This window comes from Hypanus sabinus, chromosome 16, assembly GCF_030144855.1.
Source record: "Hypanus sabinus isolate sHypSab1 chromosome 16, sHypSab1.hap1, whole genome shotgun sequence".
NCBI lineage: Eukaryota > Metazoa > Chordata > Chondrichthyes > Myliobatiformes > Dasyatidae > Hypanus > Hypanus sabinus.
In genome coordinates, this window is record NC_082721.1 from 20,965,107 (window position 1) to 20,992,757 (window position 27,651).

A 27,651-nucleotide genomic window follows, 5' to 3' on the forward strand; every position below is an offset into this window, starting at 1 on the left:
AAGGTCAGCAGGTCTTGACAGACAGACAGACAGACATATTTTATTGATCCCGAGGGAAATTGGGTTTCGTTACAGCCTCACCAACCAAGAATAGTGTAGAAATATAGCAAAATAAAACCATAAATAATTAAATGATAATAAGTAAATTATGCCAAGTGGAAATAAGTCCAGGACCAGCCTATTGGCTCAGGGTGTCTGACACTCCGAGGGAGGAGTTGTAAAGTTTGATGGCCACAGGCAGGAATGACTTCCTGTGTCGCTCAGTGTTACATCTCGGTGGAATAAGTTTCTGGCTGAATGTACTCCTGTGCCTAACCAGTACATTATGGAGTGGATGGGAGACATTGTCCAAGATGGCATGCAACTTGGACAGCATCCTCTTTTCAGACACCACTGTCAGAGAGTCCAGTTCCACCCCCACAACATCACTGGCCTTACGAATGAGTTTGTTGATTCTGTTGGTGTCTGCTACCCTCAGCCTGCTGCCCCAGCACACAACAGCAAACATGATAGCACTGGCAACCACAGACTCGTGGAACATCCTCGGCATCGTCTGGCAGATGTTAAAGGATCTCAGTCTCCTCAGGAAATAGAGACAGCTCTGACCCTTCTTGTAGACAGCCTCAGTGTTCTTTGACCAGTTCAGTTTATTGTCAATTCGTATCCCCAGGTATTTGTAATCCTCCACCATGTCCACACCGACCCCTTGGATGGAAACAGGGATCACTGGTGCCTTAGCCCTCCTCCGGTCCACCATCAGCTCCTTAGTCTTTTTCACATTAAGCTGCAGATGATTCTGCTCGCACCATGTGACAGTTTCCCACCAACTATCCATAAAATATGACATTCAAGGCAAAATCTATTTGTCTAAGGTGACTGACAGGATCTACTGTCAATGAATTAGCACCACATGTATCCCTGTAGACCAAAGATGTATTCCAAAACAACTCAATTTACAACAGCATCTAATATAACCTGATATTCAATGACTATAAATTTATTTGGCATCTTTAATACAGTTAAGTATTCCAAACTGCTTCAAAGAAACACTATCAATCAGCGTTTGACACTATTTATAGTGGCACATAGAAATGTTTGTTCAAAGAAGGAGGGTTTTAAGGGCATATTAAAGGAAGGAAGTCAGGGAGAGAAATTCTTTCATGTGCACTAGTGTCTTCATTCATTGGTTTGTTATGTACCATGTCTTATGGTGTAGGTATTCATGGTCTTTCCATGACCATGATTGTTATTGGAAATTTTTTTCTGCAGAACTGGTTTGCCATTGCCTTCTTCTGGTCAGTATCTTTACAAGATGGGTGACCCCAGCCATTGTCAATACTCTTCAGGGTTTGTCTGCCTGGGGTCAGTAGTCATATAACTAAGACTTATGATAGGCACCAGCTGCTCATATGACCATCTGCTCCCATGGCTTCATGTGACCCTGATCAGTAGAAGGGGGGTTGCAGGTGCTAAGCAGGTGTTACACCTTGCCCAAGGGTGATCTGCAGGCTAATGGAGGGAAGGAGCACCTTACACCTCCTTTGTTAGAGATGTATCTCCACCCTACTACCCTAAATGCCTTTTGGTTTATTGAAACTCGAAGATCTCAGATTTAAAATTAACAATTGATCCACCATAGATTAGCACTTGTGGAAGAGAATCCTTTGTTAATTAACTGTCTTTCTGTTACAATTTCATTAAATGATTCAGCAGGCCAATTACAGATACCATGTGGCAAGACATCAACCATGAAGCTGGCCGAAGACGATGACATATAAGATAAGATAAAACCTTATTTATCCCAAAGGGAACTATTGTTGCAAGGTTATTCAGTCAGAAATATATACTTTAAAATACGAAATGTAAGCATCGAGGTCTAAAAAGTACAAAATATCCATTAAAGAATAAAAGCGAAAAACAGAGATGTGCAATGAAACCATATACTTAAAGAGGAGGAGTTGTAGAGTCTTATTGCCACAGGGAGAAAGGAACCTGTGGCGATCAGTGGTACACCTCAGTGGAATCAGTCTGTTGCTAAAGGAGCTCCTCTGTTTGTCCTGTATGTCATGGAGGGGGTGAGAGGGATTGTCCATAATGCTCCGTAGCTTCTGCAGCATCCTCATCTCAGACACAAACACTAGAGAATCCAGTTCCACCCCCAGAACAGAATCAGCCTTCCTGACAAGCTTACCGATTTTCTTGCTACCCGCTGCCCTCACCCTGCTGCCCCAGCACACCGCAGCATAGAATAGAATGCTGGCCACCACTGACTTGTAGAACATTGGCAGACATTGAGCTCCTCAGGAAGTACAGAGCCTCTGTATTTTTAGTATAGTTCAGTTTAATGATCAGGTGAGTTCCCAGGTATTTGCAGTCCCAGACAACTTACACATCCATTCCCTTGATGGAGATGGGAATGCAGGGTGTTTTCACCTTCCTGAAGTTCACCACCTTTGTCTTAGTCATCATGCACTCCGTGCCACTGGACCCTGTCAAGGACCATGTGGTGGCTGCCTGTGAATCAGCTTCCGCACATTAAACAAAGTCACGCTCAGGCATTCTCCACGTTTGTGGATCCCTACAATCATCTGAAGGCCCACCAATAGACAACCACTTTGGATAACATCATGATCACTATAACTTCTCATATCAGGAAAAACATAGAGCAAACTGACTTCATACAGAAGTCTATGAGTGTGATAGAACCTTCATAGTCTATCCAGTGTGCCCATCCACAGCCACAATACTTATGGACCATAGTTTAATGACTTCCTACATCATCTACATCATATAAAATTATGATGGGTATAGATGGCGTGAATGAATCTGGTAGAAGCAAAGGATGTTAAGAATGGTGAGGGTGGAGCACCGTGGGTGGGGTGTGGGACAAATGTCAAAGAAGGAGTTCCAGGGCAGGGGGTGGCACAACGCAGGCATACCCAACCCCGAGACAGCAGGCAAGGTCATTTGATTCCAAACAATTGGTTTATTGATCATTACAGAATGTCTCTCTGGTGTTTTGTTTGGCCATATTCAGCAAGTGATCACATGGTAAAAGCTGGAGGGGTAAGTTATTGCCAAAAAATATCCTACCTGATGTCTTATTTGTGAACAGATATTTCACTGAGTTACATATATTGAAATTGCACAGCTGATATCTCTGTATAATATATATATATACAGAGAGAGAGAGAGAGTCATATATATATATATATATATATATATATGACTCTCTTGTTTCTGCAAATGTGAGAAGATTTTCACTTTGTAATTATCTGAGCAGATGCAGCCTGCCAGACACAATTTGTAAATCAGTTTGTTAAATTAGCTTTTCTCTGAAGTAACTGCTAATGCAGTCAGCTGACTAATCATACTCATAAGCTTTCTGAAGATCAAAGATAAGATAGAGCAAAATAAAGTGATAATAACTTTGTCAGCGGGGAGGGAATTGGGGAAGGAGTGGTTAGGGATGAGTGAGGCCAATAAATATTTCCCAATGTTCCCATTACTGACCACCTAGGTATTCCTGCTGCCTTTGCCCCAGCACTACAAAAAATAACCTACATATAGACAACACAGTTAACATTGAGGAACATTACTAACCATGTTAAAAGAGTATTATGAGGCACAGTTTCCCATGAACCATGAAGTGGATGATGGGAGAAACCATTACAGAGCTTCAAAACTGTGCCATTGATAAAACGATTAATATGGGAAAGGATGGAGGTGGAAGTGGGCTGCGACCATAAAGAGTTCCCACAACATATTTTGCCATTTGGTCAAATCATAAATGCCTCCTTACCTGAGATCTGCTTTCCCTTGATTTCAAACATTCAAAGTACATTTATTATAGAAGTATGTATGCAGTATACGACCCTGAGATTTGTCTTCCCACAGACCATCATGAAACAAAGAAAACCCTGGAACCCATTCAAAGGAAAGTATCAAATGCAGCCCCCCCCCATACAAAACAAAACAAGTGCAAACTACAGAATTCAAAACATTTTCAGAATTCAAAACACTACAGAATTCACTTTCGTAAAGCTCAGTTCAGTACAGCATTACATCACTCATTCTCCATCTAACTAAAAATCTATGAATCATATTCAGTGAATCACTCTTGCTGGGACATTCTCTAAGTTCACTATAGTTTGAATAACGAATTTTCTTTTCATGGTTGCCCTAGTCTCTTATTGTGAGAATTTGGGGAACTGTTACTCTACTCCAAGCCAAAAGAAACATTTTCCCACTATTATCCTGTTAAATCCCCATGAAAACGTCTCATGTTTCAATGAGAAATTGGCTTTGATACATCCCACATTTAAATTACCCCAGGGACCCCAAGTAGGTACAAGAGCAAGGAGCAATCTACGATGCCAGAGGGGTAGGCTGAAGAGGCAAGGAAAAATATGAGATTAACAAAGAGCTTTCAAAAAGTGTACATCAATCTGTAAACTATGAAACTGGTATTGAATTCAGAATCAAAATCAGGCTTATTATCTCTGTGCAATTTGTGGTTTCGAGCAGCAGTACAATGCAAAGACATAAAGTTACAATAGATATAACTACAGGATGAATATAATGCAAGAAAAGGAATAATGAGGTCATGTTCATGTGGTCATGGAACATTCAGATATCTGATCAAGGAGGGGAATGAGCTGTTTCTGTATCGTGGAGTGCAAGTCTTCAGGCTGACGCTGATGGCCATAACACAAAGATGGCATGTCCTGGATGGTGAGGGTCTTTAATGATGGATTCATCTTTTTGATGTAATTCCTCTTTAAGCTCTTCTTGACGCTCAGCAGTATTGCGCCCGCATAGAAGCCTAACTGAGTCTACAACCCTCTGCAAACCCCTGTGATCCTGTGCATTGGAGTCTCCACGTCAGGTTGTAATACAGTCAATATGCTCTCCTCCAAAATTTTATAGAAATTTGCACGAGTCTTTGGTGACACAGCAAATCTCCTTTAATTCCTAATGAAGTGCTGGCATGCTTTCTTCATGACTGCATCAACGTGTTAGGTGAGCCATGAACAGCTCCTCAGAGATGTTGGCACCCAGGAACAGAAAGCTGCTTAACCTTTCCACCAATGACCACTCAATGAGGACTGGTGTGTCTTCTCCTGCCTTCCCCTTCCTGAAGTTCAGAATTAAATCCTTGGCTTTCTGATGCTCAGTGCGAGGTTGCTGTCGCAATGCCACTCAAACAACTGATCGAGAACACTCCTGCATGTCTCCTCGTCGCCATCTGTGATTCTACATCAGTGGTGGCATCTTGGATTTTAAAAATGGCACTTGAGCTGTGCATAGCTACCCACAGTCACAGTAGAGAGAACAGAGCCATGGGCTTAGAGTGAAAGAATGTTCCCATTAGGCATTCATCGAAAGTATAAAATTAACTGAAGAGGAAAAAATAAAAAAGGAAGGAAGTAATACATTAAGCAGACATGTTTAGGGAATTTGTGGTCAATGTTTCCACTCTGTGATCCGTGGTGTCTGGGAACTGAGGCACAAGAAGCGGATAATGATGAAACTGTTTGAATACTCAGCATTGCCTTTAACCCTCACTGCTACAGTCATTCTCAAAGCATTCGCCTATTTGAGACACTACTGTTGTCCAGTTTCAGTACTTTGCTGGATTTGTTAAACATTTTGTTTCAGCAGTATTCAAAGTTCAAAGTTATCAAAGTATGTATCCATCTCCTTACCGGCAGCCACAAAACAGAGGAACGCAAAAGAACCCATAAAAAGAAGAAGACTGCCAAACACACAAGGTGCAGAGAGAAAAAAAAAATCAACTCGTGCTAACAATAGAAGTAAGCAAATAGCATTCAGAGCAAAAGTGAGTCCACGGGCAGAAAGCCCAGAGCAGCCGCAGAAGGCACAGCCCCAGTTCAGCACAGAGCTGAGTACATCTTGTGGAGGAGAGAGCAAAACAGGCCTCTGGTCCCCACACTCTGCCTTTTCAATCTGGCCCATTGCTTACATGTGCACCAGAGTAAAATCATATCACCAGGCCCGTTGTCAGGTAGGCATAGGAGGCAAACTATCACAATGGCAGCAGACACATGTACAGAACCACACTGTCTTCACCAGTGAATGATTCTCGTGCAGTGAAAAGTACATCCATCACAAGCTGATAGCGAAGAGATTGTAAAATATCTGGTTGGCTAAGTAGTGGACATGGCCCAGTCCATCACAGGTAAAGCCCTCCTCACCACTGAGCAAAAATACGTGAAGCACAATCACAGGAAAGCAACACCCGTCATCCATCAGGAAGAAGGTAGAGGAGCCTCCAGAACCTCTCCAGCAGGCTCAGGAACAGTTATCACCCCTCAGAACCAGAGGGGTTAACTTCACTAAACGCCACTTGCCACGTTACTGAAATGTTCCCACAACTGAAGGATTCACTTTCAAGGACACTACATCTCGCATTCGCAATATTTATTGCTTATTTATGTAATACTATTATTTATATTTTTCTTTTGCATTTGCATAGTATGTTGTCTTTTGCTCATTGGTTATTATCCATTCTGTTGTGCAGTTTCTCATTAATTCCATTATGTTTCAAGTCAAGTCAAGTCACTTTTATTGTCATTTTGACCATAACTGCTGGTACAGTACACAATAAAAATGAGACAACATTTTTCAGGACCACGGTGTTACATGACACAGTACAAAAACTAGACTGAACTACATAAAAAAAAAAATAACAACAACACGGAGAAAGCTACACTAGACTACAGACCTACACAGGACTACATAAAGTTCACAAAAACAGTGCAGGCATTACAATAAATAATAAACAGGATAGTAGGGCAAGGTGTCAATCCAGGCTTCGGGTATTGAAGAGCCTGATAGCTTGGGAGAAGAAACTGTTACATAGTCTGGTCGTGAGAGCCCAAATGCTTCGGAGCCTTTTCCCAGATGGCAGAAGGGAGAAGAGATTGTATGAGGGGTGCATGGGGTCCTTCATAATGCTGTTTGCTTTGCGGATGCAGCATGTAGTGTAAACGTCCGTGATGGCAGGAAGAGAGATCCCGATGATCTTCTCAGCTGACCTCACTATCCATTGCAGGGTCTTGCAATCTGAGATGGTGCAATTTCCGAACCAGGCAGTGATGCAGTTGCTCAGGATGCTCTCAATACAACCCCCGTAGAATGTGATGAGGATGGGGGGTGGGAGATGGACTTTGTTCAGCCTTCGCAGAAAGTAGAGATGGTACTGGGCTTTCTTTGCTATGGAGCTGGTGTTGAGAGACCAGGTGAGATTCTCCGTCAGGTGAACACCAAGAAATTTGGTGCTTGTAAATCTTGGATTTACTGAGTATGCACGCAAGGCAATAAATTTCAGGGTTGTATATGGTGACATTTATGTACTTTGATAATAAATTGACTCTGAACTTTGAACTTTTAAAGAGACTGGTTCAGTCTAAATGCTTGGGTGTTATTAACTTGAAAGTCCTGATAATATCAAGATCCTAAATACTCATTTCAACTGGCAGTAACTGTAAAGAGAGTGAAGATGATCTTTCACCAGAAGCTTTCATCTATTTTTGTTTCAAGTCTCAAGCATCAGCAGTTCTTTGCTCTTCTTCCATAATTTACAATTCCTTATAATTCTCTTAATATTCTCCTACAACTGACAATTCGAGTGGCATAGTAGCATTGTGTTTACCGTGACAGTGACCCAGGTTCAAATCCGCCACTGTTTGTAAGGAGTTTGTACATTCTTCCCGTGACCTTATGGATTTCCTCCTATATTCGAGACATATTGTTTAGTAGGTCAATAGGTCATTGGTTGTCACAAGTTCAATTGGCTGGAAGGTCCTGCTACTGTGCTGTATCCCTAAGTAAAAAGAACAAACTACAGATCTGAGGCCAACATGGCTAGAGACAGGCGTGCTATGCATTTTTTAAAAATGCATTTTATTTATAAACATTAGATGTGCACAATACACTCAGTGTCCACTTTATTAGGTATGCCAGTACACCTGCTCGTTAATACAAATATCTAATTAGCCAATCATGTGGCAGCAACTCAATGCAGAAAAGCATGCAGACATGGTCAAGAGATTCAGTTTGTTATTCTAACCAAATATCAGATTCGGGATGAAATGTGATCTAAGTTATTTAGGCCACGGAATGATTGGTTTTGCTAGACAGAATGGTTTGAATATCTCAGAAGCTGCTGATTTTTTTGGGATTTTCACACACAACAGTCACTAGAGATTACAGAGTATGGTGCAAAAAACAAAGAAAGATCCAGTGAGGGGCAGTCTGAGGGCAAAAACGCTATGTTAATGAGAGGTCAGAGGAGAAAGGCCATACTGGTTCAAGCTGACAGGAAGGTGACAGTAACTCAAGTGACCATACATTACAACAGCAGTGTGCAGAAGAACATCCCTGAGTGCACAACACGTTCAACCTTGAAGTGCATGGCCGACAGGAACAGAAGGTCACAAACATGCACTCAGTGGGCACTATACGCTAGCTCACCACGATGCACCTTTTACTGGCTTTCCAAAGCCGGTGAGCTGAGAGCAGGTTTGGGGGTAATGGTATGTTCTTTGTGTGAGATGTGGGAACTCTGAGAGACATCAGTCTTTCTGATAACGACATCTGTAAGAAGTGCATCAAACTGCAGCTCCTTAAAGACTGTGTCAAGGAAATGGAACAGCACCTCAATGACCTTCGGTTCACATGGGACAACAAGGAGATGATAGATAGGAGCTACCAGGAAGTTTCAGGAAGCAGGTACCTGGGTGACTGGCAATAGGCAGCCAATACGGAGCACACCTGTGGTCGTTAATAGTAAGCATACCACTATGGATATTGTTTGGGTGGACTACCAAACGGGGGAGACTGCAGAAACCAGATCTCTGGCTCTGTGCCTCAGAGGGGAAGGGGGAAAGAAGAGAAGCTCAGTTGTGATAATGGATTCCATAATTAGAGAAGCAGAAAACAGATTCTGTGGATGTGAAGGAGGTACCCGGATGGCACGTTGCCTCCCAGGTGGCAGCGTCCACAGAGTTCTAAAGGGGAAGGGTGAACAGCCGGATGTCATGGTACATATTGGTACTAATAACATAGTAGGTAGGAAGAGAGAGGAGGTCCTGAAGAGAGAATATAAGGAGTTAGGCAGAAAGCTGAAAAACAGCACCTCCAGGGGAATAACCTCTGGATTGCTGCCTGTGCCACAAGCCAGTGAGGTTAAGAATAGGATGATTTGGCAGATGAATGCACGACTGAAGAATTGGTGCAGGGGGCATGATTTCAGATTTATTGATCATTGGGATCTCTTCTGGGAAGGTATGACCTGTACAAAAAGGATAGGTTACACCTAGACCTGAAGGGGACCTATATCCTTGCAGGCAGGATTGCCAGAGCTGTGAGAAGGGTTTAAGCGAATTTGGTGGGGGGGGGGGGTGATGTGGGAACCAGGGTGAGAGGGCAGATGATGGGGCAGTTGGTATACAACTAAATGCGGTATGTAGTGAGACTGTGAGGAAGAGCAGGCTGATAATAGAGCAAGACCGTAGTCAGTTGGATGGGCTTTAATGTAACAAGACCTCAATCAAAATGGACTGGAGGTGTTATATTTGAATGCACGTCATATACAGAATAAGGCAAATGAGCTTGCAGCACAGTTAGAGATTGGCAAGTATGATGTTGTGAACATCTCTGTGTTGTGGCTGAAAGCAGATCATAGCTGGGAGTGTAACATCCAAGGATACACATTACATTGAAAGGACGGGCAGGTAGGCAGAGGGGGTTGGGTGGCTCTGTTGGTAAAAAATGAAATAAGATCTTTAGAAAAAGGTAATATAGAATACAAAGATGTAGAATCCTTGTGGGTAGAGTTAAGAAACTGCAAGGGTGAAAATACTCTGATGGGAGATTTATACAGACCTCTAAACAGTAGCCAGGATGCGGGCTAGGGAGGGGCAATGTTGCGATAACCATGGGAGGATTTCAAAATGCAGGTAGATTGGGAAAATCCAGTTGGTGCTGGACCCTAAGAGAGGGAATTTGTAGAATCCCTTGACTTGGCATTTTAGAGTAGCTTGTTGTTGAGCCCATGAGGGGAACAGCAATTCTGGATCATAAGTTATCTAATAACACAGATTTGATTAGGAAGCTTAAGGTAAACGAACCCTTAGGAGACAGTTATCATAATATGATAGAATTCGCCCTGCGAATTGAGAAGGTGAAGCTAAAACTGGGTTTATCAATATTATGGTGCAATAAAGGGAATTACAGAGACACGAGAGAGAAACTAACCAAAGTTGATTGGAAGAGGACACTAGCAGGGGTGATGGCAGAACAGCAAGGGCTGGTGTTTCTGAGGGAACATTCAGAAGGGACAGCAAAGGTACATCCCAAGGATGAAGAAGTATCTTAAAGGGAAAGTGACAAGGTTGACAAGGGAAGTCAAAGACAGCATAAACTCTAAAGAGAGGGCATATAATACAGCAACAATTAGTGATAAGGTAGAGGATTGGGAAGCTTTTAACAACCAACAAAAGGAAACTAAAAAGCCATCAGGAAATTAAAGATAAAATATGATGGCAAGTTAGCCAGCAATATAAAATAGGATATCAAAAGCTTTTATTCAGATATATAAAGAGCAAATGAGAGACAAGAGTGGATATTAGCCTGCTGGAAAAGTATGCTGGAGAGGTAGCAATGGGGTTAAAGAAATGTCAGATGAACTGAATAACTATTGTGTATCAGTCTTCTCCGTGGAAGACACTAGCAGAATGTGAAAAGTACGAGCGTGTCAGCAGGTAGAAGTGAGTTTCATTGCTGTTACTAAAAGGTGTTTGAGAATCTGAGAAGTCTGAAGGGAGGTTAGTGACCTGGAGCAGATGGTTGACACCATAGAGTTCTGAAAGAGGTGGCTGAAGAGATTGTGGAGGCATTAGTAATGATCTTTCAAGAATCACTAGATTCTGGAATGGTTCCAGGGGAACGGGAAGATTGGAGATGTCACACCACTCTTTAAAGAGGGAAAGAGGAAGAAGAAATGAAATTGCAGACCATTTAGCCTGACTTCAGTGGTTGGGAGGGTGTTAGAGTCAATTATTAAGGATGAGGTTTAAGGGTCCTTGGAGATGCAGGATAAAATGGGCAAAAGTCAGCATGGTTTCCTTAAGGGGAAATATTGTCTGACAAATCTGTTGGAACTCTTTGAGGATATAACAAGCAGGATAGACAAAGGAGAGTCAGTGGATGTTGTTTATTTAGATTTCCAGAAAGCCTTTGACAAGGGGCTGCACATGAGGCTGCTTATTAAGGTAAGAGCCTGTGGTATTACAGGAAAGATTATAACATGGACAGAAGATTGGCTGATTGGCAGGAGACAAAGAGTAGGGGTGAAGGAAGCCTAATCTGGTTAGCTGCAGGTGACAAGTAACGTTCCACAGGGGTTGGTATTGGGACCACTCTTTTTCATGTTATATGCCAATGATTTGGATGATGAAATTGATGGCTTTGTGGCCAAGTTTGCAGATGATACAGAGGTAACTGGAGGGTCAAGCGGTACTGTGGAAGCAGTGAGTGAGCAGAAAGACTTGAACAGATTGGAAGGATGAGCAAAGAGGTAGCAGATGGAATATATTACAGAAAATTATATGGTCATGCACTTTGGTAGATGGAATAAAGGCAAAGATTATTTTCTAAATGGTGAGAAAATTCAAAAATAAGAGCTGCAAATGGACTTGCAAGTTTTTGTGAGCAGTTTTTGGCCCATTATCTAGAAAAGGTGTGCTGGCATTAGAGAGGATCGAAAGGAGGTTCATGACAATGAGTCCAGGAATGAAAAGATTAACATATAAGGAGTATGTGTTAGCACTGGGTCTGTACTTGCAGTAGTTTGGAAGAAAGGTGGGTGGTAGTGGGGGGGTGGTTCTCATTGAAGCGAATCAAATATTGAAAGGCCTAGAAAGAGCTGATGTGGAGAGGATGTTTTCTATAATAGGGAAGCTTCGGTCCAGAGGTCACAGCAGAATTGAGGGATATCCATTTAGAACAGAGATGAGGGAAAATTTCTTTAGCCAAAGAGTGGTGGAGTCTGTGCAGGCCAAGTTAATAGGTATACTTAAGGTGGATGTTTATAGGTTCTTGATTAATCAGCTCATCAGGGAGAAGACAGGAGAATGGGGTTAACAGCGATAAAGAAATCAGCCATGATGGATTGGTGGAGAAGACTCATTAGGCCAAATATTCTAGTTCTGTTCTTATGTCTTATGGTTCTATGGTGTTATGGTCAAACCAATCTACTGAGAAATGATGCCTCACTCAGTACGTCACTGTTAGACTTTCAACTAAAACTAGGATGAGCGAACATATCACTCTCATCCTGACTACTCTGCATTGGCTTCCAGGATCTTTTAGAAATGATCTTAAACTTCTCTAACTTATCTTTGAAGGTCTAGGATTGGAGTACATCACAGAACCGTTTTCATTTTATAATCCTGCTTGAGCTCTCATGTTTTCTTCCACCTGTCTCTTAAATTCAAACAATCTTCCTCAAAAGATAGTTGGCAGGTCAGCTTATTTGATCTGTGCTCTTAAACTGTGGATGTCAATACCTAAAACTAAAAGGGATGTAGACTCAGTTGACACTTAACTGCCAGCTCAAAACCTATTTCCTTAACATTGCTTTTAACTGACAACTTTTTGTCTTTTATTTTCATGTTTATTTTTATTTCATGTTTGCACTTAATCCCATTGTAAAACATGTTGAACTACATTGTCTGTATGAAAAGTATTTGATAAATTAAGTGATTTATTATTATTATTATTTATTTTTTTACCACCTCATGCTGGTAACACCTGAGGCATGGGCATAGCCAAGCACAATCATTTGTTAACTGCGAGGAACTTTCAGACTACTCTAGTGGCATTTAGTATTGTGGCTTTCTGAACATTTACATAGATGTTGCTGTGTGGCCCTAATTGTTTAATGCTTTTGTGTAGTGCCTTTGGGATGGCACCAATTGTAGATATAACTATGGGACAATGTATACCCTGTTCATGTTCCATTGTCTTTCAATTTCCTCTTTTAATTCAGCATATTTCTGGTGCTTTTTCACTTATTGATTTGTGTATGTTATATATGTTTGGAGTAGCTATACCTATTAAGTAAGTTGTTCTTATTTGTTCATCCTATCATATTATATCTGGACGATTATTATGCATTATCTTATCTGTAATAACGGATCAGTCGTAATATAATTTGTAGGATTCTGACTCTAAAACTGAATCAGGCTTGTATTTGTTGTAAGATATGATGTCTTTTATGAGTTTGTATTTTAAAGCAAGATTTTGAATGATGATGTTTGACACTTGATTGTGCTTGTGTAACTAATCAGATTGAGTTAAACTGCTGCAGGATCTTATAATATGTTTGATTTTTTTTTCTGGTTTCTTTTGGTATTTTCTGCATTTATCATCCTGAATTTTTTGGTCTATTTTCTGCTTTTGATAAATTTTTGTGTTAACCACCTGGTCCTGTCTTGCCATAAGGAACCCCTGTAATGCTGAGAGGAGGTCTCCTACTCTGAGTTAGGCATTGAATGCTTCCTTGTTGACATCTAATCTGCTCAGTTCGTGAGGATGTCTTCCATGGAGGGTTATGCTCTTCCACAGGCTAACCTTTTCCAAACTGTTGCGCATTCATTTAAGTTTACCGGTGTGTACTTCTTATCGGAATTGCATACGCTCATGTGGAGTACTAAGTCCTACTTTCATTGATGAAAATATTTCTTTAGAAGTTCCTCTAGTCTGCTCAGATCATGGGGATGTCTTCCACAGAGAGTCATGCTCATCCATATGTTAACTTCTTCTTCTCCTCCTCCTTCTCCTTCTTCCTCTTTTTCTTCTTCTCATTCTTCTTCTTCTTCTTCTTCTTCTTCTTCTTCTTCTTCTTCTTCTTCTTCTTCTTCTTCTTCTTCTTCTTCTTCTTCTTCTTCTTCTTCTTCTTCTTCTCTTTCTTTTTCTCCCTCTTCTTTTCTTTTTCTTCTTCTTCCTCCTCTTCTTCTTCTCCTACTTCTTTTTATTATTATTATTCTTTTTTATCATTATTATTACCACTGACTGTACAATGAGGGCACCTATCATTGAACTAAATTTCCCTGAGTAAAGGCCATTCTTACTTAATCACTGTTTATTAGACAATCCCTTGATCCCAACAATTAATTTTGTAAGCCCTTGCTGCATTGGCTTTTATGCATTTCCCTGCAAAACAATGCAGTGAGAGGCTTTCATCACAGACAGCAGTGGCTTAAGGAAGTGGATTCCCTCTATGCTCTCAAGGCCACATATAGCGATTGCTAAAAATGCTTGTTACACCCACATCTCATAAGTGAGATTTTAAAAATTCTGCATGCTGAATGCATCATTATCTACTTTGACTGCATTCAGTTTGGGCATTCATAGTCTGCATTTGACTATGCATTTGAGTCTGCATAGTCTACTTTGACTGCATTCAGTTTGGGTTACGGTTTTTCTATGGCATTGTAATTTCTCAATACATTCCCCACCTCTGTAAATTGTTTTCAAGTAGTTGCTATTATAAAATTTGGGATAAGGGCCCCTGACCTCAAAAGCTTTCCATCCACGGTTCATCAGTCACCTGTTATTTTCAGAATCATGTCATGATATTGACTAACGGGTACCATGCGTTTATTTGGCTTTGTGTCAGAAAATTCTACTTTAATTCCCCATCCACTCCTAATTCACAACTTAAGGGAAAAGTTTCCCAACTACTGGCCATAAAGGGAGCAGTAAGTCTAGCCCATGTATCCCCTGTGGTTTGAAACCTTCAGCACAGTGAGCAATTTGTCTGGGATTTAAGAAAAAGAAACTACTTTCAAGTCAGTTTTGTTTGTGTGGACCAAAATACATTAAATACTCCTCCTCTGTACTGGGCTCTACTAATGCGAAAGGATTTCCCTACACTGGCCTATAGTTACTGACATCAACTGCACGTAACTCACTAATCCTAATTACGTTATAACTGTGTTACATTTGCTTGACGCCAACCCGCACTGAGGGTGGCTATGTCAATGACCTCAAGGATTGTTTGTGCCTTAAACTACCGTCATCTGCCCACTCCATCAGATACCTCCTGCCCTGTATGTGGTAGATGTCACGTAGCACAAAACCCGTTGAATTGGAGTGGATTCGAGAGATTGTGCAGCTGCTGGAAATCCAGAGCAACATACACAGGTTCTATCACTTGACTTATTGTTTACATTTGCCCCTACTGATATCAATATCAATATCTGAATGCTAACAAATGAAAGTAGACGTTGGCATTGATAGAAAAAAATCCTTTTGCTTTGAAGCTTCAATGATTGTGAGATAATCCTCAACTTCTTACCCAGTTCACTGTGGGTGAAGATGACTTGCTTCCTCCCCAGTGTTGGCCCAAAATGTCAACTGATCACCCATTTCCATAAATGCTGCCTGGCTTGCTAAGTTCTTTCAGCACTTTGTGTATGATGGGCGCAGAAAGTCCCCACACATGGAAATATGCCACCAGCCAGGTGGCATGCTTTTATGAGGTTGATTGGGAAGCTGGTGCTTAGTAGTGTAGTGGTTATTGTAATGCTGTTACAGCACTGGGGATCTCGGATCGGTCTGTAAGGAGTCTGCATATTCTACTGTGACCGCATTTCCTCAGAGTGCTCTGGTTTGCTCCCATGTTCCAAAGACGTACAGGTTAGAGTCGGTGAGTTGTGGGCATGCCATGATGGTGCCAAAGCACGGTGTCCGGAATCCGTGTTCTGGGTTTTGATCCGGTCCGAGGGCTCCAGACTCCGGGTCCTGCAGTTGTCCCTCCCATCACCCGTGATCTAGTTAGGACCCTCCTGGCTGAAGGAGGCTCACCTGTGACTCATTGAGCTGCAGGTGTTTATAAGGGGCCTTGGGACTGGGACCAGGCAGGTGGTCATTTTGTTCTGTTTCTCCACCGGCTCCGAACTCTTCTCTGCATTCTGTTATCCTGCCCGGAGTCAGATCTACTCCTTATCATCATGCTTCTCTGCCCCGTACCAGTACTGCCAGGTTGGTCCTCTCCCCCACCTTTCTTCCCATGCGCTGGTCCCGCTTCTCCACTCGTTTGTTTTGTTCGTGCGGTCGTGCTGACTGCCGGCCGTTCCCGATTTTCCTGTTATGTTGGTCACCCTGGACCTATGCCCGTTCCTACACCTTGCCTCCGTTGGGCAGGTCCGGCCGATATGCTGCTGCCCGGCAGGGGTTCTGCCCCGTCCTCCTCTTCTGCCCGAACCCTGGGGTTGTGCCCTGCAACCGCCTAGGGGTCTGCGTCGTGCCCAGGCCTCCAGTGTTTCCGCCTGGGAGGCGACCCTACCCGGGACATATGCGGCCCACCCAGGGAAGGCTGTCCGCCAGCCTATCTAGCCACCTAGACCTGCCTGCCTGCCTGAACTCCGGGAGCCCGCTCCGCTCTGCCTGCCTGAACTCTGGGAACCCGCTCTGCTCACCCTGCCTGAACTTTATCTACCTGAACCCCAGCTCTACCCTTAAATGCCATGGCATCCCCATCCTGTCCTCCCCCTAGTATTTCAGTGTCTGCGTCCTGCATTTGGGTCCATCCGGCCGCGTTCCTGACGCACGGCAACACTTGTGTGAAGCCATCAACACAGTTCAATGTCAGTTTCTACAAATAAAGTTACTTTTTAATTTCTTTAAATAACTACTGCATTTTCTTCAACATCCTGCAACCTTTTCTTCACCATGTTACTGGGCAATCTCTCACATCCTTGTGAAAGTCTCATTTTGTCAGCTCACCCGCAAACAGCACAGTCAGAAAGTGCAAAGTGTTTCACCACTACACTGCACTGTTTTGTGAACAGGCCTCTGGAATTGGACATGATCCCACTGTATTCAGAGATGGGAACTCTGCTGACTGACCTGGTTCAATTCCTGGAGATCCCTGCTCAATCTTGGGAGGAGAAGGGAGGGACATTCCTGGTTTACTGATGGTTTAACCAATTGGTTCCACAGTTGTCAAGCCGAGGAGTGGTAGTGGGGACAAGCTCCCACTACCTAAAAGTACGCCTCACGGCATGCGCCTCAAATAGCCTCTGACAACCAAGTCCAACTCCTGGCCTTCTCATGTGGCTTAGCCTCTAAGCCCGGCAGAACTGTTTCTACTGACAGGAGAAGGGGCGAAGGTGGGTCCTGGCACCTTAAATCAGTTCTTTGGGTAGATGGAGTTCGTCAGCCTGGGAAGGCAGTCCACCTAAGAGAGGGGAAACTCCGATTTCAAACCTCCGCTCCTTGCAGCCATACCCACTCATGGGAAAGGCTTCGGGAGTAAACCCTGAGGACAAATCCGGAGCTGGAGTCCCTAAGGCAGTCTGACGTTGCCTTCAACCTGGCTCTGGCAACTCCTGCGACGACACCGGTGCCAAGCTATAACAGCCCTTCCCTTGGACAACATTGGTGGCATGGAGAGGGGAGACTCTCTGCATGGGCAACTGCTAGTATCCATACAACCTTGCCCAGGCCTGCGCCCTGGAGGGGACACTCCAGCATCACCTCACCGTGACAGACGCTGCTCTACTGACACAAACTGAAGCAAGACTTTCCAGGTCTTGCGAGACTAACGGATGCCTCACTCTAACCAATTGCCAAGGGTATTCTGGCCTATGGTACAAGCACATGAACTATAGTTAAATTTCCTGACAGATGTTGCAGAGACATGAGTTTCAATCCTGTTAGAACAAATAAGGAATTTAAATGTATGAGGGCATGGTACATAATGGATAGTGCAACACTTTAAGTGCCAGCTGAAAGATCAGGGTTCAAATCCTGCCACCGTCTGTAAGGAGTTTGTATCTTTTCCCCATGACTGCGTGGACGTCCTCTGGGTGCTCCGGTTTCCTCCCCAATAGCAAAAGCATACGGATTGGATTGGTGATTTGTGGGCATGGTGCATTGAAGCTGGAAGCGTGGAGACACGTATGGGCTGCCCAGCACTATCCTCGCTGATTTGATTTGACTCAAATGATGCTTTTCACTACATGTATCAATGTGCATGTGACAAATAGAACTGGTCTTCAAAAATCATTAAAATGTGAGGAATTAAATGAGGTAAGAGCTTGCATTAGTCATGGTGACCATGAAACTATTGAATTTCCACACAAAAAAAACCCATCTAGCTTACCAGTGCCCTTAAGGAAAGGACATCTGCATGACCCTAAAAGGGCCTCCAAAGTTACCAGTGTAGCTGGCTGTTAAATTCAGGGCCAATTAGGGATGAATAATAAACATTGGCCTTGCCATGAATTCCACAGGTCAGTGAAAAAAATCAGTGATGGCTGGAATTAATTTCTTGATAACAATCATTAAGTCCTAGCACATGCTATCCATAGCTGAAAAATACTTAATTTACACTCTTCTGTCAAGAAAATATATACAAGTCCTAAAACTAGATATTTAAGATCCCTTCTGTGGGTTTCAGAGAAGTGTAGTCAAATATTTTTCTTTTCCTTTGTGGAAATGGATAGAAAATAAATTTAAGCCTCAGATCGAAGAGTTAAGGATTTTAGACCGTTGTAATCATGACTCATCCTGACAATAAAGCCTTCAATCCCACAACCACAGCACCCAAATATTTTCTTTATATCACACCAGTGGATTCGCCCCCACAAACCCAATTTCCTCAAGAAGAATTTGGCAGGCACATCACCACATCTGCGTGGCGTCCCAACTCACAGTCTGAACACTTTAGAAATGTGATATCAGGGTTGCCAACACGAACAGAGAAATCTGTCCTGTACAGCAGGATCCCAGAAAAACAGGAAATTAGTTGGATTACCAGGTAGAATGTTTTAACGTTCTGACGAAAGATCATGTTCTACCTCAGGGGACGTGGTAGAATAGTGGTTAGCGCCATATTTTACAGTATGTAACGAGAGCTGTATAACTTATCTCCTTCTACTGTAGGCCACAAACTTATCAACCACCCCTGCTGTGGACCACCTGGAGGTCCAAGACACTCTCGTAGCATGCATGTGCAGTTCAACTCTTTGAGTGATAATGCAGAAAGTTTGAAGTTAATAACTCATCTCCGTCTACCTTAGGCTACACCCCTTGGACAGAGGCCCGGGTTCTGTAACTTCTCAATCAGGAGCTTCTACGAAGATGGGATCCGTATACTCCATGACCGCTGGAGGCTATGCAGCCTAATCCCACCTTCCAAAGTGGGGTCCGACCGCCTACAGTTGATTGCTGTTCAAAGCATGCATTCAAGTATTTTCAGGCATTAGGTTCCGGATGCCCAACACCCCTCTGAGTGAAAATATTTTCCTCTTTGTCTGTTTGATTCTTCTACCACTTTAAGCTTTGAGAGAATTAGATCAACTCTCTTTCCTTTGCCGTAGATCCCTCACTATTATATATCACATTCAAAGTTCAAAGTTTAATCTATTATGATAGCATGTGTATATTACCATACATTAGCTTGAGATTCATATACTTGGAGGCATTTACAGAGAAAAAATACAATAGAATTTTACACAAAACTATGGATAAACAGATAAAGACCGTTTCAAGGCTCCCCTCAGCTTACTCTGCTCCAAAGAAAACAATCACAGGTTTTTAAAAAGCAAACACGAGGAAATCTCACAGGTTTTCCAGCCTTTCCTCTGTTTTACAGTTTTTATGTGATGGGCAAGTCCTGTAAGTATCCTCTGGACCCTCTCCAATACAATCTCTGAGGCCTCCGCCGGTCAGAGTTGACCATGGATATTGCATCCAAGCTGTTGCCCACGTAGCAAGCTCCCCCTCCCCATACATCTGAAGAACCCAAAGGAATGACAGAAACCGATACAGTTTGGTACCAGAAGCGTCACACGAGTTGCTCGTCAGCACTGAACTCAATGTAGGACTGCCTCAGGGACTCCAGCTCCAGAATTTTCCCTTAGGGTTTACTCCCGAATCCTTCCCCATGAGTGGGTATAGCCACAAGGCAGCGGAGGCTTGAGATCAGAGTTTTCCTTCTCCTAGGTGAGCTGTCAACCATGGCTGATGACCCCCATCTGTCTGAAGCAACTGGTTTTAAGCCACCATTGCCCCGTATCCTGTCAGAAATGGTTCCGCCAGGCTTAGTAGCTAAGCCACATGTGAAGGCCCGGAGCTGGAGCTGGTTGTCAGAGGCTCTCTGAGGCTATACAATCATGCCTTTTCTATAATACAATGGACCAAATTCTAGACAGTACTAAATCTGTGTCAAACAAATGTTATATGCAGTAGTAGAATAGGTTCCCCACTCTGATATTCCATGTGCTGGCTGATAAAGCCTTCCTTATGACTTTTTAACCTTCTCATTTGAAGGATCTGGGGAAGTGCAGTCCAATGACCTCCATCACACCTCTCCAGTCTAGTATTTTGCTGCAGAGTGCTGATTAGTCATAGTCCTGTTGGCTCTGGAGACAAGTGCTCATAAGTATTGTACATACCCTAGCTCTCTGGACATTAAAAACGAAACATGCTTAGACTGCCTGCTGCTGAATTGGGAAACTGGCCTGCTGGCCTGGGCACCAGACCTCACCAGCTGTTGCGTACCTTCGTGCCAGGAACCTGGCATAAGCAAAGAGGGACGGAGACAGCAACTTCCGTCACAGAGAGCATAGAACTTAGAAATCTACAGCACATTTCAGGCCCTTCGGCCCACAATGTCATGCTTACCATGTCACATCCAAGATAGCCTCTTAATTTCAAACACAGGCATGATTCATGATTAAAACAAATATATACAAAAGAAGCAGGGAAAAAAAAGGCCTCTATATTCTGAAGGGAAAAAGAAGCACAAACATGGCGCCATTACCACTCCTGTGGCTCTCTGATTGTCTGAGGAGCTTTCGGTAGCAGAAGGTGTCTAGACTGGTCCTTCCCTGCACAGACTTAGCGTTGGCTGCACTGAGCTTCAGTGCCCTTCAGCAGATACTCCTGCAGCCCAGTGGACTGAGCCAGTCCGCAGCTTCCCCTCCACGTCCAAGAGGTGGTAAGAGGGATGGTAGGATCCAGGCGGTCCGTCAATGCGTGAAGCAACTGCTGCTGACGTGCATCCCTGAGCCCAACGCCACAGTGCCGAGTGGGCACCCAGTTCACTATGATCCACCCAACACAGGCTCTCACAAAACACCCTCTCCACACTGAGCCATGGGTGATTCATGGCTGTGGGAACACTAGAAGAGTCTGGGCAGGAAAAGGGTTCATGTCAGGTTCTCCATACAACAATGAAGTCATCTCTCTATATATAATACTAAAATTAACACTGTCTATGCCTGTTCTCTTTCTTGTAGACACTGAGTGCTAAGCAAGATGCCAGTACATTGCGAAAGACAATGCTTCACACTACTTCTGTTTAAATTTAATTTGCCACTCTCCTGGTCAACAGCTTATTAACATCTTCCTGCAGCCTGAAGTTTTCCTCCTCACTATTTTCCACAGAGCCAGCTTTTCTGTCATCTGCAATTTTTCTCCCAATGATACACCCTGAATTTAGATCTAAAAACACAAACATATTCTGTATAATACAGATAGCAAAGGACCTGTGGAAACCCATTCATCACAGCCTATCAGTCACTCAAATCTTACCCAGTGCATGCCGGCACTGGATCTGACTCGCCACTCTCCTTTAGATCCCTTAGGCTCCTATGTTTTTGACCATCCAGCCTTCTGAGACCTTGTCAAAGCTTCCCCCTGAAAGGGAAGTGAATAAATATCTGACATTGGTTCTGCAGCTGTTTTCCATTTGACGCCAGCAAGCCAACATCTTCATCTAGAATGGAAATGAAACACATTTTCAGGTATTTCCTTCACTGCCCCTTCTTCCCTTCTGCGTCTTCTGTTGAACACACTGTTAGAGTTGAGATTGTCCCCAAAGCCATCACCTCTCCCTTCACAATGACAACACAAACAACATAGTTTCTGCATTTGCGGAGAACCTGAGATCTCATACACAAGCACGATGACTGGACATCTAAATTCGAATTAAAATGCTAGCACTAGCAACGTTGACCATGAACTTATGCAATTGCCATTAAAATTTTATGAGCATTCTTCAGAGAAGGGAATCATTGTGAGTCACAGCTTCCTCCCCTTTTTTTATCACAGGGATCTGTGGTGGATTTGAAGTATAGTAGCACAGATGGAAGAAGTTGCACTTATTCTGCACCGTTCCCACCCCCAGGATGCTTCAAAGTTCATTGGAGCCAGATAAAACAAATTTAAGGTACAGGCATCATATATTTAGCATGTGGCCTATTAACAGCATTGTGATAATTATTAATTGCTCGCAATTTTAATAAAGGATAAACTAGGGCACACTCTCTTCAGACCACCAGACTTCCCAGTTTTCTTCAGAACTGATCAGTTCCAGTTAGTGTTAACTCAGCTTGCCTCTCTTCAGACCTGCCTGACTTGCTGGGTACTTCCAATATTCCCTTTAATTTCAGTTTGCCAGCCTCTGCTGAGATCTGTGCTTCATTGTCCCAGCCCTCTTCTCTCTTTCTCTTCAGTCCTAACTCATCTTCCATTTATCTCCTCTCAGGAACGCTCGCCTACACCATTCCCTTTCAGCGGGCTCGGACATAAATTGTGTCATTCAGTCTCTCATTTTCACCAAGATGTAGACAACTGCTTTGTTCCTTCCTTCTTATTCCTTCAGTTCAGTGAAAAACATGCTGAACTTATAACCTTAACCAGGTCTGATGAAAAATCATTTAGCTGAAACCTTGACTCCATTTCTCACTCTTACTTCCAGTACAATTTTAGCATCACCTGTTTTAATTTTTGGACCATAAGATAAGATTAGAATAAATGTGAAGGACAAATCTAAAAGCTCTATGCCTGAAAGGATGTACCATTCAAAGGAGAATAGATGAATCAAGGTTCAAGGTTCAAGACACATTTATTATTACAGTGTTATGCAGTATACAACCCTGAAATTTGTCTCCCCCAGACAGCCATGAAACAAAGAAAGCCAAGGAAGCCCTTCAAAGAAAAGCATTAATGCTCAAAATAACAATGAACCAAAAAGACCACGCAAATGGCAACAAGAGCATCAAACATCAACCGGGGGCAATGAACTGATGGTGGGAATGGCAACAAGAACATCAACTCCCCCCCACCACTATTTGCAAAAATAAAAAAATAAATAATTGTATGAGCGCTTGTGTCAAGAGCACAAAAAGAAGGATTAGCTTTATTTGTCACATGTATATTGAAACATATAGCGAAATGCTTTGTTTTGCATTAAATGAAGGTACTGAGGAATGTCAAACAACAACACACACAAAATGCTGGTGGAACACAGCAGGCCAGGCAGCATCTATAGGGAGAAGCACTGTCGACGTTTCGGGCCGAGACCCTTCGTCAGGACTAACCGAAAGGAAAGATAGTAAGAGATTTGAAAGTAGTGGGGGGAGGGGGAAATGTGAAATGATAAGAGAAGACCAGAGAGGGTGGGATAAATCTAAGAGCTGGAAAGGTGATTGGCGAGGGAACTGAGCAATGTGCTGGACAGGCTGCAAGTGTCACCACACGTTCAACCACAACAAGTCATGCCCACAGTCCACTAATCCTAACCATATGACTTTGGAATGTGGGAGGAAACCCAAATGGTCATGGGTGGTGTGTACAAACTCCTTACAGACAGCGGCAGGAATTGAACCCCAGTTTTACACTTTGTGCTGTAACGCTGCATTACCTCAGCACCCACAGGAAATAAATGTTATCTGATAGCCAATACAGACAACAATGATTGGGTCCGAAATATTGAAGGGTACGTGATATTTAAGAAGAACAGAAAGCAAGGAGAAGATAGAGGAGTGTTTCTGTCAGTTAATGATAGTCATAGCAAAATAGAAAAGAATGACCCAAGTTCAGGAAACCCAGATAGAGAAGCTGTTTGGGTGGAGATAAGAAATATTAAGGGCAAGAAGGCACTTGAAGTATGTACAGCCCCCTAACAGTAACTACACCATAGGACAGAGTACAAATGGAGAGCAATTAGAGCTTGTCACAATAGCAAGGTGATAACCATGAGGATCTTAAGTGACAAAAGACTGGAAAAAAGAGATGGACAGAGGTATCCTAAATGAGACATACACTCTTCTCCTCTTATCCTTCAAGCAGAAGATAAAAAAAGCCTGAAGGCACATACCACTAGGCCAAAGGACAGCTTCTACCACACTGTTTTAAGACTATTAAATAGTTCCCCAGCACATTAAGCTGGTCTCTTGACCTCACAGTCTACCTTGCTGAGACCTTGCACCTTATTGTTTACTTGCATGTACTTTCTCTGCAACTGTCGCACTTTATTCTGCATTGTCATCTTCTTACCTTCTAACTCAATGCATTCACTCTTTTCCATAGATGCTGCCTGGCCTGCTGAGTTCCTCCGGCGTTTTGTTTATGCTGCATTGTTTAAAGATCTGATTAGTATGAACAGAAGCAAGATAAACTTGTCACTCTATTCTGGTACATGAGACAATAACATACTAATTCCAGGTCCAGTTCCATTGAGAAGCTTCCTCGCTACCTCTCTAGAGGTGAAGGGTACCTCCAAGCCTTGTGTATGAAAACCTTTGAAAGTGGATGTGGAAAGAATGTTTTCTAGGTGGGGGAGTCCAAGACTAGAGGACACAGCCTCAGAATAGAGAGACATCCATTTCTATTGGAGCTAAGGAGGAATTCTTTAGCCAGAGAGTGGTGAGCCTGTGGACTTCCTTGCACAGGCAGCTGTGGAGGTTGAATCATTGGGTATATGTAAAGTAGAGGTTGACAGGTTGATTAGTCATGGCCTGAAGGTTATGGGGAGGGAAGTGGATAATGAAATGTGGAGCAGACTCAATGGGCCAAATGGCCTAATTCTGATCCTATATCTTATGCTCTGTCGAGGTACCTGTCCAGGTATTTTTTAAATGTTAATGAACCTGCCTCAACCTCTTTCTCTGGCAGTTCATTCCATATATAAGCCACATTCTGGCTGAAATTGTTGTCCCTCAGGCTCCACTAATCTTGATTCCCCAACCTGGCAAAAGTACAGTGTACATCCACCTTATCTAAACCCCTCATGATTTTACACACCTCAATAAGATCATCCCTCATTCTCCTGCACTCTAATGAATACGGTATTCTGAGCCTTTTCATGGGAAGCGGTTGGGAAGTGGATAGAAGAGTGGATTCAACAAAATGTTCAAAGCTCCCTTGAGAGGTATAACATCTCACAGATCTGTGGAAATCCTAGGCACGCGACAGCTGAAAATGGAGAAGGATTCAGAATCTTTGACTGCTGTATGTCGGAGGCTATGTAAACGCAGTATGGATGGCAACTCCTTCCAACTACACATTCACTCCCTCATCAAACGTTTCCTTCAGTACATTCTGCATTCTGCAGAGTGTCCAGTACTGTACTCATTGGTCTCCTCAGAAACTTATGGGAGTAAGTCACTGTGTAAACTGTGGAACTGCCCAAGCAGAACTAAGATATCCAAGGAAATAAGATTAGCATATTTTACATTGATATTTTAGGAGGCAGATCATAGTCCAAAAACTATTTCCTTCTATGACTTTCTAACCTCTCTGTCATCTCCAAGTCAACCCTAAGATTTACAGAGCAAGGAACATTTATGTTGGAATGATTGTACCTCAGAATGTGAATTATTGGAGTTACAAGATTTTCCCAAGCAGAACATCTGTGTAAGTGTAGGATTCCCAAGAGAATGTGATCCACAGAACATTGAACTTTGCTTCAAGAGAGTCTCAAGCTGCTGACTAAACTCTTTGGATTGCAAAGACTTTGTATGCAGTCCAAATGTCAACACTGAGGATGTACGAGTTTCCAATTCCTATTTTGGTGGTCAAGGTAGAGTTCCAAGACTGCAATTATGGAAATGAGGTCACAGTGTTAATAGCAGCCTTCAGAAAGATTAATGCCAATGCCAGCATCTGGTCACTAAATTGGTTTCTCAACAATGAATGCTTACCACATGGGTATAGCTGAATTTACTAGTTTGCAGATTCATTCTTCCTTAAATGTAGAAAGCTTGTGAACGGGTTTGGGAATTCTGTGCACAGCATTCATTCTTTATATCCTGGTTCTGTGAAGTTGATCTGCTGCTCAATAGTCCAATGTGACACTGTATCAATATTTTTTGATAATATTCCTAAAGTATCAGAGGTACTGCAGAAACCTTGTTAAATAGACACCAGTTTGAAAAAAACACAATTTCCATGAATATGTAGACTGGAATTCACAAGAGATTTAACAACCTCTGGACACTCTTTGAAGAGGAGAAGGAGAGTTCGCCCTCATATCTTGGCTATTATGTATCCATCAATCAATATAAGAGAAACTGAATGTCTGATGATTTTCCACTGCTGTTTATTTCTGCACTCAGATGTAACAGCCTCTATGGGGCCATCCAAAGGTGTTATTGTCTTTTTTATGATTGCAAGACACTACTGGGCATTAAGAACTTCAAGTACTGCGGGTTTAGCCCATCAGCGAGGTGCTTGTTAGCGGAGGAGCTGGACTTGGTGCAGACCATGTTGCAGCCTGCTACAGAAAGGCGTCGGAGTTGGTGCACAAAGGTGGTGAACAGTCTAACAGCGATCGCAAGACCCTGCTGGACCTTGATAATGTGGAATGCAAGTAGGGTTTCTGGTTTATTGGTGAGACCGATGGAGGGGCAGTGGCGTGGCCTTAGTTGTAGAACAGACTAGGCTTCATGCCACAGTGTCTCCTATCGCAGCTGCCCAGAAGAGGTGACCCCAAAGTCTGTGCTGGATTGGGGGTGGCTCCAGCTATTGGTGCTGCCCTCTAGTGTTCACTTGATGGAAGACAGGCTGGACTGCATTTGTCTGCGGCGTGCTGCAGGCTTGTTCTTGCCAGCTACACCTAGGGATTCAAGGACTTGAGCTATATTATATAATTGCTTGCGTAACTTTATGTTTACTGCTATGTTATGTGTGTTATACATGCCTTGTGCTGTGCATGGCTGTTGCTACTATGTTTAGTACCTTGGCCTTGGAGGAATGCCGTTTCATTTGGCTGTGCTCATGTATGGTTGAATGACAATGCGGAACTTCTTTTGCAGTGATGCAAGCCTGCTTTTCCGAGCTGCTTTTCATTTAACATTTCCAGTTTCTTCCCCTCCACTCCCAAATATCCAACTTCTCAAAAACCGTTCACTGTTTCGATATTCTTCATGCCCAAAGGTATGGTCATCTCACCAAGTAAGTGTGTCACTAGCAATGACTAGACCTCAGACCTTGGATCCTCTGACTTGCCTCCAATGTCCTTAGGACAATCTACAACTATCGAAAGGCATTTTAAACTAATTTTTCAAAATGGGTTTGAGAATCAGTAACAGAGATAATGAAAGTATAAAACTCACCAGAACAAATTAAAAGATATAACACTAAGGGGTTACCAAGTGGATGCAAAATGAAACTCTTAATTTTAATGAGCCCTAAATCAGATTGATCAGAGCTTTACAGTTATCTTGATGTTTCTCTATATAATCACTCATAGGCCATGCTCTCTTCTTGCTGCTGCCATCAAGCAGAAAGTTCAGGAACAGTTATTACCCCTCAGCCATC

General features: G+C 42.8%; 1 long non-coding RNA gene across 1 annotated transcript; it reads left to right on the plus strand.

The window, feature by feature from the left end:
• The first annotated feature begins 21,235 nt into the window (after positions 1–21,235).
• On the plus strand, positions 21,236–23,081 carry LOC132405792 (uncharacterized). Its single transcript, XR_009515970.1, has 3 exons — positions 21,236–21,851; positions 22,159–22,276; positions 23,006–23,081. It is a non-coding gene; the product is annotated as an uncharacterized LOC132405792 (long non-coding RNA).
• The last annotated feature ends 4,570 nt before the right edge of the window (positions 23,082–27,651 follow it).